The 14,375-nt window shown below is 41.4% G+C and overlaps 1 protein-coding gene across 1 annotated transcript in view; it reads right to left on the reverse strand.

The window, feature by feature from the left end:
• LOC142243183 (leukocyte elastase inhibitor-like) overlaps nucleotides 1–13,960 on the reverse strand; it is a 74,199-nt gene extending 60,239 nt beyond the window's left edge. Inside the window, exon 1 of the mRNA XM_075314825.1 lies at nucleotides 13,889–13,960. The gene's annotated coding sequence lies outside the window, so the exon portion shown is untranslated. The remainder of the gene's footprint in view (nucleotides 1–13,888) is intronic.
• Nucleotides 13,961–14,375: the final 415 nt, after the last annotated feature.

Genomic DNA, 14,375 nt, shown 5'->3' on the forward strand with positions numbered 1-14,375 from the left:
CACTAGATGCTCCAAACCACAGGGACCCACCAACCAGAGACAGGTGCAGGGGAAGACAGCCACCAGATCACCACACCGGCAATGGAACTAAGAGGACCAGTGGTGAGGACCAGCCTCCATCAGGTTGCCAGCCATAACAACGCTGTGAATAATGAAACCAGTTAGACTGCAAGCCCTTGTGTGGCCTACCTTCTTTCCATGCCCAACAACATCATCTATCCACTGGGGCCAGGCCCTACTTGAGGAGAGCCCAACATTGAGACTGCCACTAACATCAGCCCCAGTAGCGAGAAACTGTGCAGCGGCGGCTCCATCTAAATAGCCGCAAATCCCCAAGTCACGCAACCGGCAAAAGCCACCCAGTGAACTGTCCCAGTAAATACACTGCCCGGGGCCGAGTACCCCATAGCCCTTGGGCGAGTCACATACCACAGGTGACATTACAAATAAATTGTCATCATCCCCTTCCTGTTCCCTAAACAACCCCTGTCGGGGTCACGGAACCGGACCTCGCCACCGCAGCACCCCAGGAGCAGAACCGCTGCCAAGTAACGAATCACCCCAGTCCCCGGTGTGGGCATGTCATATACACACACAGCTCTGAATATGTCAAAGGTCATTATAACTTTGTACTCCCAGAGTCTTCTGTCTGTCTGGGATTGGAAGTTTCCTTAAAGCAATTTCATGTGTTTGTGTAGGATTTTTTTTTTCAGTAAAGCATAATTGTCCACTGAGGTTCAACAGTACCTACAATCAGGGTGCGCTACTATAATTATAATAAGGATAACTGGTTAGGCACCCACTCAGTTTTTGCGCCCCCACTGAGTGGAATCCCTAGGTACTCCTCTGGTTCCTTTCATAAATTTTCTATTGGATTGAGGTCAGGTGATTGTCTGGGACATTCTTTCTGCTTTATTTTATTTCTCTGACACCAATTGAGTTTTCTTTGCTGTGTTTTTGAGATCATTGTCTTGCTGACATGTCCACCCTTTCATCTTCATCATCATCATCATCATCATGCTAAATGGCAGAACATTGCAGCTGGTGTCATGACTTTCCATGGCTATTTGCACCTCTCCTTCTTCCTGTATTCCATACTTTTTTCCTGTATCATTTCTCATTATTACACATAATTTAGTCTGATAATGGCTGGTAACAACAACTACTTATTAAAGGGGCTGCCCACTAGTCTGACATCCCTTTCTGAATCCCTATGTTGCTCCTCAGTAAAATAGTAACACCTATACTCACCTCAGGTGCTGGCACTTTCCTGTGTTGTCGGTACTGGCTCTCCTGGGGCTTGACTGACATTATGTCATGAGATATCTGTTATTCAACACTGTTTTTACTCTCCACTCCTTTTCACAAATAAAGTCATCTGGAGTTATTGAGCGCTGCTGTTGCCGTCTCACTTCCTCTGGATGTCATTTATGTCTGTAGGAAAGGAGAGTGAAGCTAGTGCTGATTGTCTCAGAGGACCATGTGACATTATAATGTCACTTGAGCCCCGAAAGAGCTAGTGCCAACATAGCTGGAATGACACCGGCCATGGAGGTGAGTATTAGTGATGTTATTTTACTTGTGGAAAACATTGGGATTCAGAGTAATGGACAACCCCTTTAAAAACATTGTAGGAATTGGAGGTTCAAATCTTACAATTATGGGGCTGACCTGACATTACAATTGATTGATGTAGTTAGCTTGGTGCTATGTTCATGGACTGATGGTGGTTCTGTTGATTTATTTCTGTACTGATAATGGTTATGGAATGTAAATCCAGCGCAATCACATACATTTTAAAAAAGTTATCTTCTTTATTGTTGGTTTTCCATAAAATCCAAGCAGGTACATGCAGCATAAAAATATAGATGTGCCCAGGTCAGAGCGACGCGCTTCAACAAACTGTCTTAATCATGGTCTGAACCAAGACTGACCAAATCCTTGCTTAAGAAGGCAATCCACCCAAAGTTAATTGTTCACCTGTGAGGTTAACTATAAGGGGGTTGATACAAAGAGGTATACATACATAGTTAAAAACACATATACAAATATATAGAATACCATATTTAAACATTGTGAATAATATTTAGGAATCATGGTAAATATATCCCATGTAGAGGGAAATGAAACCTTATCAATTTTATAGATATAGACATCATAATTTATTTTTTATTTTCCAATTTTATAGATGTCAAATTTCATCACAAAAGGTTCCATAGTGAAGAGTAGTCCAGAAATTAGTTTAATAAAATAGATCAATAATGCAAAATTAAATCCTGTCTACTGTTTAAGCCATGGGGATATCTACTTTCCAGGGTGAAGATCCAGAAGGTTTCTCGGTTGAGAAGTTTCCTTCTGTGATCTCCACCCCGCAGCGGTTTTGTTACCTTTTCAATCCCCATGACTTCCATGCTATTTAAATTGCCTCCATGTATATCGCTGAAATGCTTTGAAACCGCAGATGCGGCTAATGCATTAGGATTCCCAGCATCTAAAATATGTCTCCTGATTCTCACCTTTAAAGGGCCACTTGTACATCCTATATATTGAGTAACACACAAAGTACAAACTATTGAATACACTACATACTCTGCGTTACAATTAATATAGTTTTTAATCGAATATTCTTTTTTATTGTGGCTAGAAGTAAAGTTTTTATCATTTTTAACATATCTACAAGTTTTGCATCGGTTCGCACCGCATTTATAAAAGCCATCCGCATTCAACCAAGTTTTCTTTAACCTGTTAGTACCCTCTCCCAAGTACAGACTTGGTGAAAGCAGATTAGCCAATGTAGGCGCTTTTTTTGCAATGCAGTGTGCACCGTTGCTTAAAATTCTTTTCAGTTTCAGGTCCTCATTTAGAACTGGTAAATATTTCTTTATTATTTCAGCGATTTTATTATATTGCAGGCTATCGTTAGTGGTAAAAACTAAATTTCTATTATTAATATTTTTACTTTTATTTTTATTTTCATTTTTATCAGCAAACAGGAGTCTATTACGATCAGTTTCCCCCATTATAGATTTCGCTCTATTTAAAGACCAAGCTGGATAACCTCTATATGACAATCGTTCACATGTCATTTTCTCACGTTTTTTTTATAATCCTCAATGTCCGTACAATTACGTTTAATGCGAGTAAGTTCACCTACTGGGATGTTTTTTATGGTGTGTGGCATATGGCAGGAGGAGGCTTTTAGAATGGAATTTGTCGCAGTGGATTTCCTAAATGGTGTAATATTAACTTTATCATTTTTTATTTTCAAGGATATATCCAAAAAATTAATATCCCTAGGATTTGAATATGATGTAAATTTGAGATTAAAATCATTATTGTTAATATAGCATATGAAATCTGCAATCTCAGCATCTGAGCCTACCCAGACGATCAAAAGGTCGTCCAGGTATCTCCCATACCATAATAGATTACAAAAAGGATTTTCTTCATTATAAAGCATATCTTCCTCCCACCTGGCCATCACTAAATTTGCTAAAGACGGGGAGAAGCGAGCCCCCATACTCACTCCGCGTCTTTGCAAAAAGAATCTTCCATTAAAGTAGAAATAATTATATTTCAGCAGAAATTCTACCGCTGAAATTAAAAAAGTTTTTAGATTGTTATCATATTGGCTATATTTATTAAGGTGGTCCGTGAGGCAACGTAATGCTATATGGTGGGGGATGGAGGGGTAAAGTGAAACCACATCACAGCTGAGCCATTGGTACGTTGACTTCCATGGGAAATTATCAAGTGCTTTTACCACTTCCTTGGTGTCTTTTAAGAAACCAGGAATATCATAAACTAAAGGTTGTAGATGGTGATCCACCCATCCCCCAAGATTCTCCCCCAATGACCCGATTCCCGAGACAATCGGTCTCATTGGGGGAGGAAAAACATTCTTATGTATCTTAGGGAGTGAAATATTAATAATAGAAATTTAGTTTTTACCACTAACTATAGCCTGCAATATAATAAAATCGCTGAAATAATAAAGAAATATTTACCAGTTCTAAATGAGGACCTGAAACTGAAAAGAATTTTAAGCAACGGTGCACACTGCATTGCAAAAAAAGCGCCTACATTGGCTAATCTGCTTTCACCAAGTCTGTACTTGGGAGAGGGTACTAACAGGTTAAAGAAAACTTGGTTGAATGCGGATGGCTTTTATAAATGCGGTGCGAACCGATGCAAAACTTGTAGATATGTTAAAAATGATAAAAAACTTTACTTCTAGCCACAATAAAAAAGAATATTCGATTAAAAACTATATTAATTGTAACACAGAGTATGTAGTGTATTCAATAGTTTGTACTTTGTGTGTTACTCAATATATAGGATGTACAAGTGGCCCTTTAAAGGTGAGAATCAGGAGACATATTTTAGATGCTGGGAATCCTAATGCATTAGCCGCATCTGCGGTTTCAAAGCATTTCAGCGATATACATGGAGGCAATTTAAATAGCATGGAAGTCATGGGGATAGAAAAGGTAATAAAACCGCTGCGGGGTGGAGATCACAGAAGGAAACTTCTCAACCGAGAAACCTTCTGGATCTTCACCCTGGAAAGTAGATATCCCCATGGCTTAATGAGTAGACAGGATTTAATTTTGCATTATTGATCTATTTTATTAAACTAATTTCTGGACTACTCTTCACTATGGAACCTTTTGTGATAAAATTTGACATCTATAAAATTGGAAAATAAAAAATGAATTATGATGTCTATATCTATAAAATTGATAAGGTTTCATTTCCCTCTACCTGGGATATATTTACCATGATATTCCTAAATATTATTCACAATGTTTAAATATGGTATTCTATATATTTGTATATGTGTTTTTAACTATGTATGTATACCTCTTTGTATCAACCCCCTTATAGTTAACCTCACAAGTGAACAATTAACTTTGGGTGGATTGCCTTCTTAAGGAAGGATTTGGTCAGTCTTGGTTCAGACCATGATTAAGACAGTTTGTTGAAACGCGTCGCTCTGACCTGGGCACATCTATATTTTTATGCTGCATGTACCTGCTTGGATTTTATGGAAAACCAACAATAAAGAAGATAACTTTTTTAAAATTTATGTGATTGCGCTGGATTTACATTCTATTTCTACTTGGTGACTTCTGACCATCCGTGCGCTGATCATCCTCCACAGGACGACTATAGGTCTGCAGCAGGCTTGGTGTGCTGATAATATATATTTTGATAATGGTTATGGTGTTGTAGATTTGTATTGCTGGTGGTTCTGGTGATGTTTTCCTGTACTGATGGTGGATTTGATGATCTATTCCTGTACTAATGGTGGTTCAGGTACTTCATTTCTGTAATCATGGGGGTTCTGGTGATGTATATTTGTACTGGGGGTGGTTCTGAATATGTACTTCTGTACTGATGGGGGTTATGGTGCTGTATTGTTGTTGAGGGTTTAAGTTATACATTTCTGTACTAGTGGTTCTGGTGATGTATTCCTGTCCTATTACTGGTTATTATGATCCTGTACACATGTGACACATGGCCATGTTAATAAAGTATTGTGCCATGTGACAAGTTAAGGGTTGCTACATATGTATTTATGTTGGGAGCATTAAAAGGATTGTCCAGGTTTATGATGAAAGTTTGCAGTCACACTATGTGTCACTTTAGGTGTCGTAAAACCTATATCCACTTCTGCTTATGGATGGACTTGGGTATTCTGGTTAGAAGTAATCTAAGCAGATGTCAGACTTAATCTCAGGCACCAGATGGACTATCTATGATGGTGTGACCCTGGCATAAAAAGGATATTCAGATGTTAGTCAGTTCATAGGTGGACAGCTAGATTATTACAAGGGATGGAAAGCCCCTCATATTTTGAGAGATTGGAAAATTGGTCTTGTTTACCTTGAAAAAAAGATACCTCTGAGAAGATCTCATTTTTATTTTTAACTACATGTGTGGTCAATACAAAGGACTGACCCATTACGCATCTGTTTTTAAAGACAATACTAAGGACCAGGGTCATTCAATAAGTTTGCAGGAAAGACAATTCCATCAGCTGAATAGGAGAGGGTTCTTAGAGCAGTTACACTGTAGCTGTGCCCTACTTTAAGGCTACATGCGCACACTGCTTCTTTTTCGTGTTCACAAACTGCAGCCAAAACTGCACCTTGTCAGAGAGAGCCTGGAAATGTCACAAAAAATGTAGGTGCTTTTTTGGTGCGTTTTTGCTGCTTCTTTGGTGCGTTTTTGGCTGCAGTTTTGTCAACAATTGTTTCATGTATTTTTCAGTTCAAACAAGCCCATAAAGCTTGTTAAATTGAAAAGAAAAAAAAATAGAAATAAATAAATAATTAAAAAAAACTGGCGTGCGGTCCCCCCCCATTTTAATGCCAGCCAGATAAAGCCATACGGCTGAAGGCTGGTATTCTCAGGATGGGGAGCTCCAAGTTATGGGGAGCCCCCCAGCCTAACAATATCAGTCAGCAGCAGCCCAGAATGGCCGCATCCATTAGATGCGGCTGTTCTGGGACAGTACCCGACTCTTCCCGATTTGCCCTGGTGCGTTGGCAAATCAGGGTAATAAGGAGTTATTGGCAGCCCATAGCTGCCAATAAGTCCTAGATTAATCATGTCAGGTGTCTCCCCGAGATACCTTCCATGATTAATCTGTAAGTTACAGTAAATAAACACCCACCTGAAAAAATCCTTTATTAGAAATAAAAAACACTAACAAATTCCCTCGTTCTCCCATTTAATAAGCCCGACAAAGCCCTCCATGTCCAGCGTAATCCAGGATGGTCCAGCGTCGCTTCCAGCTCTGCTGCATGGAGGTGACCGGAGAAGCAGCAGACACCGCCGCTCCGGTCAGCTCCACGCAGCAACTGATGAGAGCCGCACGATCAGCTGAGCTGTCACTGAGGTTACCCGCAGCCACCGCTGAATCCAGCGGTGGCTGCGAGTAACCTCAGTGACAGCTCAGCTGATTGCGCTACTGCGTGGAGCTGACAGGAGCGTGGAGGACGGGACTATCAGCGGCGGCGGTGGCAGCGAGAGGGGTCCATCATCTCCCCTGTGCGTGCACACTGGGGACAGCGGTACTTCGGGGAACACGTGGAGGACAGGACTATCAGCGGCGGCAGCGAGAGGGGGATGGACATTGGCAGCTGAAAACATTGATTTTTCCCTCTCGCTGCCGCCGCCGCTGATAATCCCCGTCCTCCACATCATCTCCCCTGGGGACAGCGGTACTTCGGGGAACACGTGGAGGATGGGACAGGACCACTTGCCTGTTACCTCACTTCCTGACAAATCACCTGCATTTTTGGTACCAAAAACGCAGGTAAAAGGCAGGTAAAATGCACCACTTTTGATTAGCATGCATTTTTCCTGCGTTTTTGATGCCCTCATTGATTTCAATGGGTGACAAATGTTGACAAAAACATAGGAAGAATGAACATGCTGCATTTTTTTTGTCACAAACTTTTGACAAAAAAAACGCTGAAAAATAAACTGCAACGTGCGCATGACAAATCTGACTTCTCATAGACTTTGCTGGGAAGTCAAATATCAGAAAGTTCTGCTGACAAAACTGCAGCCAAAAAAGCAGCAAAAAAGCAGGAAAAAAAGCAGCGTGAGCATGTAGCCTTAGGCCTCCTTCACATGTTCGTTTTTCACGGACGTGTCAAAGGTGCGTTTTTCACGGACACTGTTTTTATGGCACAACGTGTGTTCTCCGTGTGTTATCCGTGATAACACACGGAGATTGGGAACTTTCTAGTCACCTGTCCCTGGCGTTGCTGTCCGTGGTGCTGATCTTCGGTCTCCAGTCCTACCGACTCCCCACTGCTCCTACTTCTGCCCGCAGTGGAGTGAATATGTGATGAGCATAACGAGCAGGGGTCGGAAGCGAGTGACAGCAGCGGCAGAGACTGCAGCACTGGGAACAGGTGAGTATAGAATTTTTTTTTTTACCAACACGTGTGTTACCAACTCTCTCACATTCTCTCTCACATTCTCACATCGCTCACATTTCTCTCTCACATTCTCCGGTGTGTGACACACGGATCACATCCGTGCGGTCCGTGTGTGCTCCGTGTGACACCCGTGATGCCGGAGAAAAACGGACATGTCTACGTGTGGAGCACACGAACACACGGTCCATAGCAGAACACACAGTCCATAGCAAAGCACACACACACACGCACACACACACACGTGTGCGCAGACCCATTGATTTTAATGGGTCTAGGTGTGCCCGTGTCTTCGGCACGTGAAGAAATGGACCAAACATGTACCGGAGACATGGACGTGCAAAGGGGGCCTTAGAGGTAGTAAAGGCAGATACTATATAGTATTTGAAAAAGAGCTAGAAGCTTTTTTCACAACAAATTGCATTGTGGATTATATTTAATACCAGTAGTAACAAGAGTACTAGTGAAATGCAAACCTAGCGAAGAATTATCCAAGAAAAATAAGCAATTGCCTTTGGCTTACTCCCGAAAATCCATTTTTTGGGGGGGGGGAGAAGAAGTCTGAGGTTGATTTGCAGTGACTTGAAAATGAGGTTTTTAGAGCAGAAACTGAGTGAAAATTCTTCAAATTTACCTCAGTTTATTCTCCAAAAACTCTGCAAAAAGACTTAGGGGTACTTTGCACACAACAACATCACAAGCCGATGCTGCGATGTCGAGCGCGATAGTCCCCGCCCCCGTCGCAGCAGCGATATCTTGTGATTGCTGCCGTAGCGAACATTATCGCTACGGCAGCTTCACATGCACTCACCTGCCCTGCGACGTCGCTGTGGCCGGCGACCTGCCTCCTTCCTAAGGGGGCGTGTCGTGCGGCGTCACAGCGACGTCACACGGCAGGTGGCCAATAGAAGCGGAGGGGCGGAGATGAGCGGGACGTAAACATCCCGCCCACCTCCTTCCTTTCTCATTCCAGCCGGGACGCAGGTAAGGTGATGTTCCTCGCTCCTGCGGCTTCACACACAGCGATGTGTGCTGCTGCAGGAACGAGGAACAACATTGTACCGTCGCTGCTGCAAAATTATGGAAATGTCGGACCCTACACCGATCATACGATAAAGACCCTTTTGCGCTTGTTAATCGTATGTAAAAAGATTCACATACTGCGATGTCGACAGCGACGCCGGATGTGCATCACTTTCGATTTGACATCACCGACATCGCACCTGTGATTTCGCAACGTGCAAAGTACCCCTTAGTGTGTACATAGCCAAGAAGTGTTTCCCACAGAATTTTTTCCAACCTGGTAATTGGTACCCCAAACAATGTTTTGACCAGTAACATTCTGTAACATTGTGTATATGAATATGATTTCATAATTTTGCTGTCACCGGCAATATATCTACCCACTGCGGTAAAACGCTACAATGCCACATAACCACTACAAAAGCAACTATAAATTCCGCCTAATATCACTTTCACATGTCAGAAGTGTGGTTAGTATTTTGCTGCAGTAAGCCAAAATGAGGAGTGATTACAAAACTTTCAATTGGTAGGTGCAAATATTTCCATGATACTTTTCTTCTGTGTTCCAATTCTGGTTTGGCTTACAGTTTCTGATGCAAAATACTGAGCTATAGGCTGCCATTTAAGATTAACTTTACACCGTATTCAGAGGTGCTTTATTGTATGAAGACTATAGCACCTATAGGTCATCAGATGTCCCCTGTACATGTCCCCTCTTAATTGTAAAGCGCTGCAGAATATGTTGGCGTTATAGAAATAAAACTTATTATTATTATTATTATTATTATTATTATTATTATCAGATCTAAAGGTATTAAAATCTTCAAATCTTAAAAAAACATTAAAATCTTTATTAAAAACCATGGAAGGTCTGGGTGTTTTGTCTGTACTATGGGTGATATTACAGACAAAACACCTGAATCTCCCTTGTAATAAAGATTTTAATGGTGGGATATCATAAGATATGATGACATATGGATGCTACATTCCTCATACACGAGATAAAACACATATTACAACTAGAGATGAACGAAACTGAACTGTATGAAGTTAGGGGTTCGTACTAAACAGCAGGTGTAAAAATAAAAAGTCTGTGTCCAAGTTTGGGTACTATGAATTTACAGCTGACATCAAGCACATGGATTAGTAAGGGATAGACAGATATCAGACACCCCCATTACTAACCTGGCAAGTACAGAGTTAAAAAAACAGACACAGGAAAAAAGTTTAATTGAACAAAGACTTCCCTACATGCCCTTATTCACCAATTTTTTACATCAAAATAAATCCTGGAAGTTACAATATAATCCAAAGAGTAATGTCCCACGATGCCCATTGATTTCGATTGAGCTTCCTTTCCTTAAACTTTCTCAGGACAAGGCTCCATAAGTCACTGCCGTGAGAAATTCCATTTGTACCGCTGCCTGGTAGTGACTTATGCCTCCTAAGAACGGTCTCAGAACAAAGCTCCATAGGTTACTGCTTGTCAGCGGCAGGCATGGAATTTCTCACGAGTGGTGACATCAGAAATTTAGTGACGTCACCGTTAGTGAGAAATTCCGAGCTGGTGCTGACCGCCAGTCACCTATGGGGCTTCCACTGGAATCTTTGGGCATCATGGGATATTATTTCACTGGATTATGCCACAATTTCCAGGATTTCTTTTTAATTAGTAAATTGTTGTACAAATGAGTGTGAGAGTGTCTATTCCCCCAATTTGTTTTCCCTGTGTTTCTGTGTTTTTTAGCGATTTACTTACCGGGTTAGTAATGGGGAGTGTCTGATAGACGCCTATACATTACTAGCCCAGCTGTCAATTCAAAGCTGACATTAACTCCAAAAGTATTACCTTGATTGCCACCACACCAGGGCATTTGGGAAGAGGCGGGCAAAGCACCAGAATTGGTGTATCTAATGGATGCACCACTTCTGGGGCAGCTGCAGCTGTTATTTTTAGGTTGGGAAGGCAAAATAACCATGGGGCCTCCCAGCCTGATAATACTAGCCCCCAGCTGTCTCCTTTACCTTGGCTGGTTATCAGAAACAGGGTGAAGCCCATGCCATTTTTTAAAATCATTTATTTAAATAATTTTAAAAAATGGCTTGGAATCCCCACTATTATTGATAATCAGCCAAGGTAAAGCAGACAGGTGAGGATTGTAGACTGCAGTTGTCTGCTTTACCTGCGCTGGTTATCAAAAATAGGCAGGACCCCACATCATTTTTTTTTTTTATTCCCTATCCTCATTTGTTTGCAGGGCAATTGTCCCCATTTTACAGCCCTTACTATGACCATTTTATAGCACAGAATTTCAGGTCTCCATTAACTTATATGGTGTCCGGGGTCAAGTTCTGGTCAAGTCTTTCAACTAGAGTCCGGGCGAACCCGTACATCCACTGGTCCAATCATCTCTAATTACAACCATAATTACAACCATCTGAAAGTGATTGTAAAACGTTTTTCACATGGCAGTATTTTGCTCAGTAATTTGCATCAGTATTTGTAGGACACTACTACACAGCCATGTTTCACTTGTATTTTATACATTTTCCTAACAGATAGAATAACACACCCATTGTACTCCATGAGGCTGTTCTCATGACAGAATTTTTGGTAGAACGACTGTACACATGGAGAAAAACGTCCATTTTTCACATTTGCATCTGTTTTTCAGATAAAACACTCTGATTTAAATCAATGTCTTCTAAAATCTATGTGACACGGAAGTGCTTCCAACTTTTGACTAAGGGGTGCTTCACACACAGCGAGCTCACTGCCGAGATCGCTGCTGAGTCACGGTTTTGGTGACGCAACAGTGACCTCATTAGCGATCTCGCTGTGTGTGACAATGAGCAGCGATCTGGCCCCTGCTGCGAGATCGCTGCTCGTTACACACAGCCCTGGTTCGTTTTCTTCAAAGGCGCTCTCCCACTGTGACACACAGATCGCTGTGTGTGACAGCGAGAGAGCGACAAATGAAGCGAGCAGGGAGCAGGAGCCGGCGTCTGACAGCTGAGGTAAGCTTGTAACCAAGATAAACATCGGGTAACCAAGGTGGTTACCCGATATTTACCTTAGTTACCAGCCTCTGCAGCTCTCACGCTGCCTGTGCTGCCGGCTCCGGCTCTCTGCACATGTAGCTGCATTACACATCGGGTTAATTAACCCGATGTGTACAGCAGCTAGGAGAGCAAGGAGCCAGCGCTAAGCAGTGTGCGCGGCTCCCTGCTCTCTGCACATGTAGCTGCATTACACATCGGGTTAATTAACCCGATGTGTACTGTAGCTAGGAGAGCAAGGAGCCAGCGCTCAGTGTGCGCGGCTCCCTGCTCCCTCCACACACAGCTAAGCGGTGTGCGCTGGTAACTAATGTAAACATCGGGTAACCATACCCGATGTTTACCTTAGTTACCAGTCTCTGCAGCTTCCAGACGGCGGCTCCGTGCAAGCGCAGCGTCGCTTGCACGTCGCTGCTGGCTGGGGGCTGTTCACTGGTCGCTGGTGAGATATGCCTGTTTGACAGCTCACCAGCGACCATGTAGCGATGCAGCAGCGATCCTGACCAGGTCAGATCGCTGGTCGGATCGCTGCTGCATCGCTAAAGTGTGAAGGTACCCTAATTCTGTAAGAGTAAAAGCTCATTCACAAGTCTGATTTTCACGTATAAGTGTTATCCATGGTTTTCACTAATAGTACTCGTACTTGGGGCTATTCACATCAGTGACTTTTCATAGACTGAGAGAACAGGGAAAAATTGCAGAGACATGTTTAATTTTGATCCAATGGTTTTATCAAAATCGGTAATGCAAGTCAATGGGTCCGTTGAAAAAAAATCATCCCTCACTCGTATGGTATCGGAGCACAGCCCTATTTTCACTAACTGTCAATATGGAGAACATTGAGATTTTTTTTTTAGATGTAGATGGAGATCTTTTTTTTTTAATTTTTCCACATAACGAGAACATTTGATGACACTTATACTGATCACAACAATCTGTCTGTTTCTCTCAGACATGGAGAAATTGGACGTGTAGATGACTCTAACTTGGGGGGGGGGGGGTTGCATTCAATATAAATGGATGCCACACTGATAATGCAAATGGACCAAAAATGGATAATTGTTGGACTGCGCACAGTAATAAAAAATAGTTTGTTATTTCTCATTTAAAAAAAATTGATGTGAGAGCTATGCCTAAACCAAAACCAGATGTGGGGCCACAATAAATAAAAGGTGCAAGTCTTTTTTTTATGTCTTTTTCCTCTTTGTTCAACTCCTAATTTTGGCTTTAAAATACTAAGCTTTAGACCTGGGTAAGGTGAGTATAGGAAAAATAATCTACTTTTCATTTTTTATATAATCCATGTGCCATCCGTGTGTCTGTATTTTACGTATGTGTGACATCAATATTTTAAATTGAACATAATTAAATACAGTTTCCTAGATTAATAGTAATGTATCTGGAAAAATCAGATGGTATACGAATCTTGTATCGGATTTTTTTCACTGACAGAATCTGTGAAAATATTGCAGTACACATCTCTGTAATACACTCATCTGAATAGGCCCTAATGAAAACCACTAATAATTGTTATTTTTCTAATACTTTGCACTTTAAAAATGCTGGAACAACTAGATATATTACCTTTTACCCATTTTTCTTAACATTGTATATTAACCCCTTCCACCCACCCCCCCAAAAAAACATCTTTCTATAAATCAATAAGTTTCATAGTAACCCCTCACTGAGCTTACACATTGTCTTCCTGAATTTGTGGTATTCTAAACTCCATTTTTGTACTGGACATCCCAAATCTATTGTCACTAGAGTATTACTAGCCATCTAAGGGCAAATAATCTAACAGTTTGAAAAAATAACTAAAGTAAGTAGTAAAAGAGGTTAGATACCTTGTCTCCTGAAATCTGCAGGTTCCTGGTATGAGCTGTGCACCTTCATATATAAGCACCTTGCCACTCCCCTGGCAATGATCCAAAACTAGGTTTGAGCAATACTATTATTTGCTTTAAGAATCATGAGACATTAAGATGAGAAAACAGAAGCTAAATGTAAAGTTTTACAGTCTAGGTGTGGTGTCAGGTTAGTTTTGGAATAATACGTGTCTGCTTTCTCTAAGAAATTGTTTACCACCCTGATAGCCTGATAGCTGGCCTTTCATCTGGACTATCAATTAGGCACCATGTAACATAAATATATTTTACGGCACAGTGAATGGCGTAAAAAAAAAAAAGATTCCTGAATGGCTGTTTCTTCTTCATTCTGCCTGACAAAAAGGAATAGAAAGCGATCAAAAAATATTATGTGGCCCAAAATGATAACAATAAAAATTCCAACTCATCTTGCAAAAAACAAGCCCTCACATGATTCTGTAAGCAG

This window comes from Anomaloglossus baeobatrachus, chromosome 6 (genome assembly GCF_048569485.1).
Source record: "Anomaloglossus baeobatrachus isolate aAnoBae1 chromosome 6, aAnoBae1.hap1, whole genome shotgun sequence".
NCBI classification, from domain to species: domain Eukaryota; kingdom Metazoa; phylum Chordata; class Amphibia; order Anura; family Aromobatidae; genus Anomaloglossus; species Anomaloglossus baeobatrachus.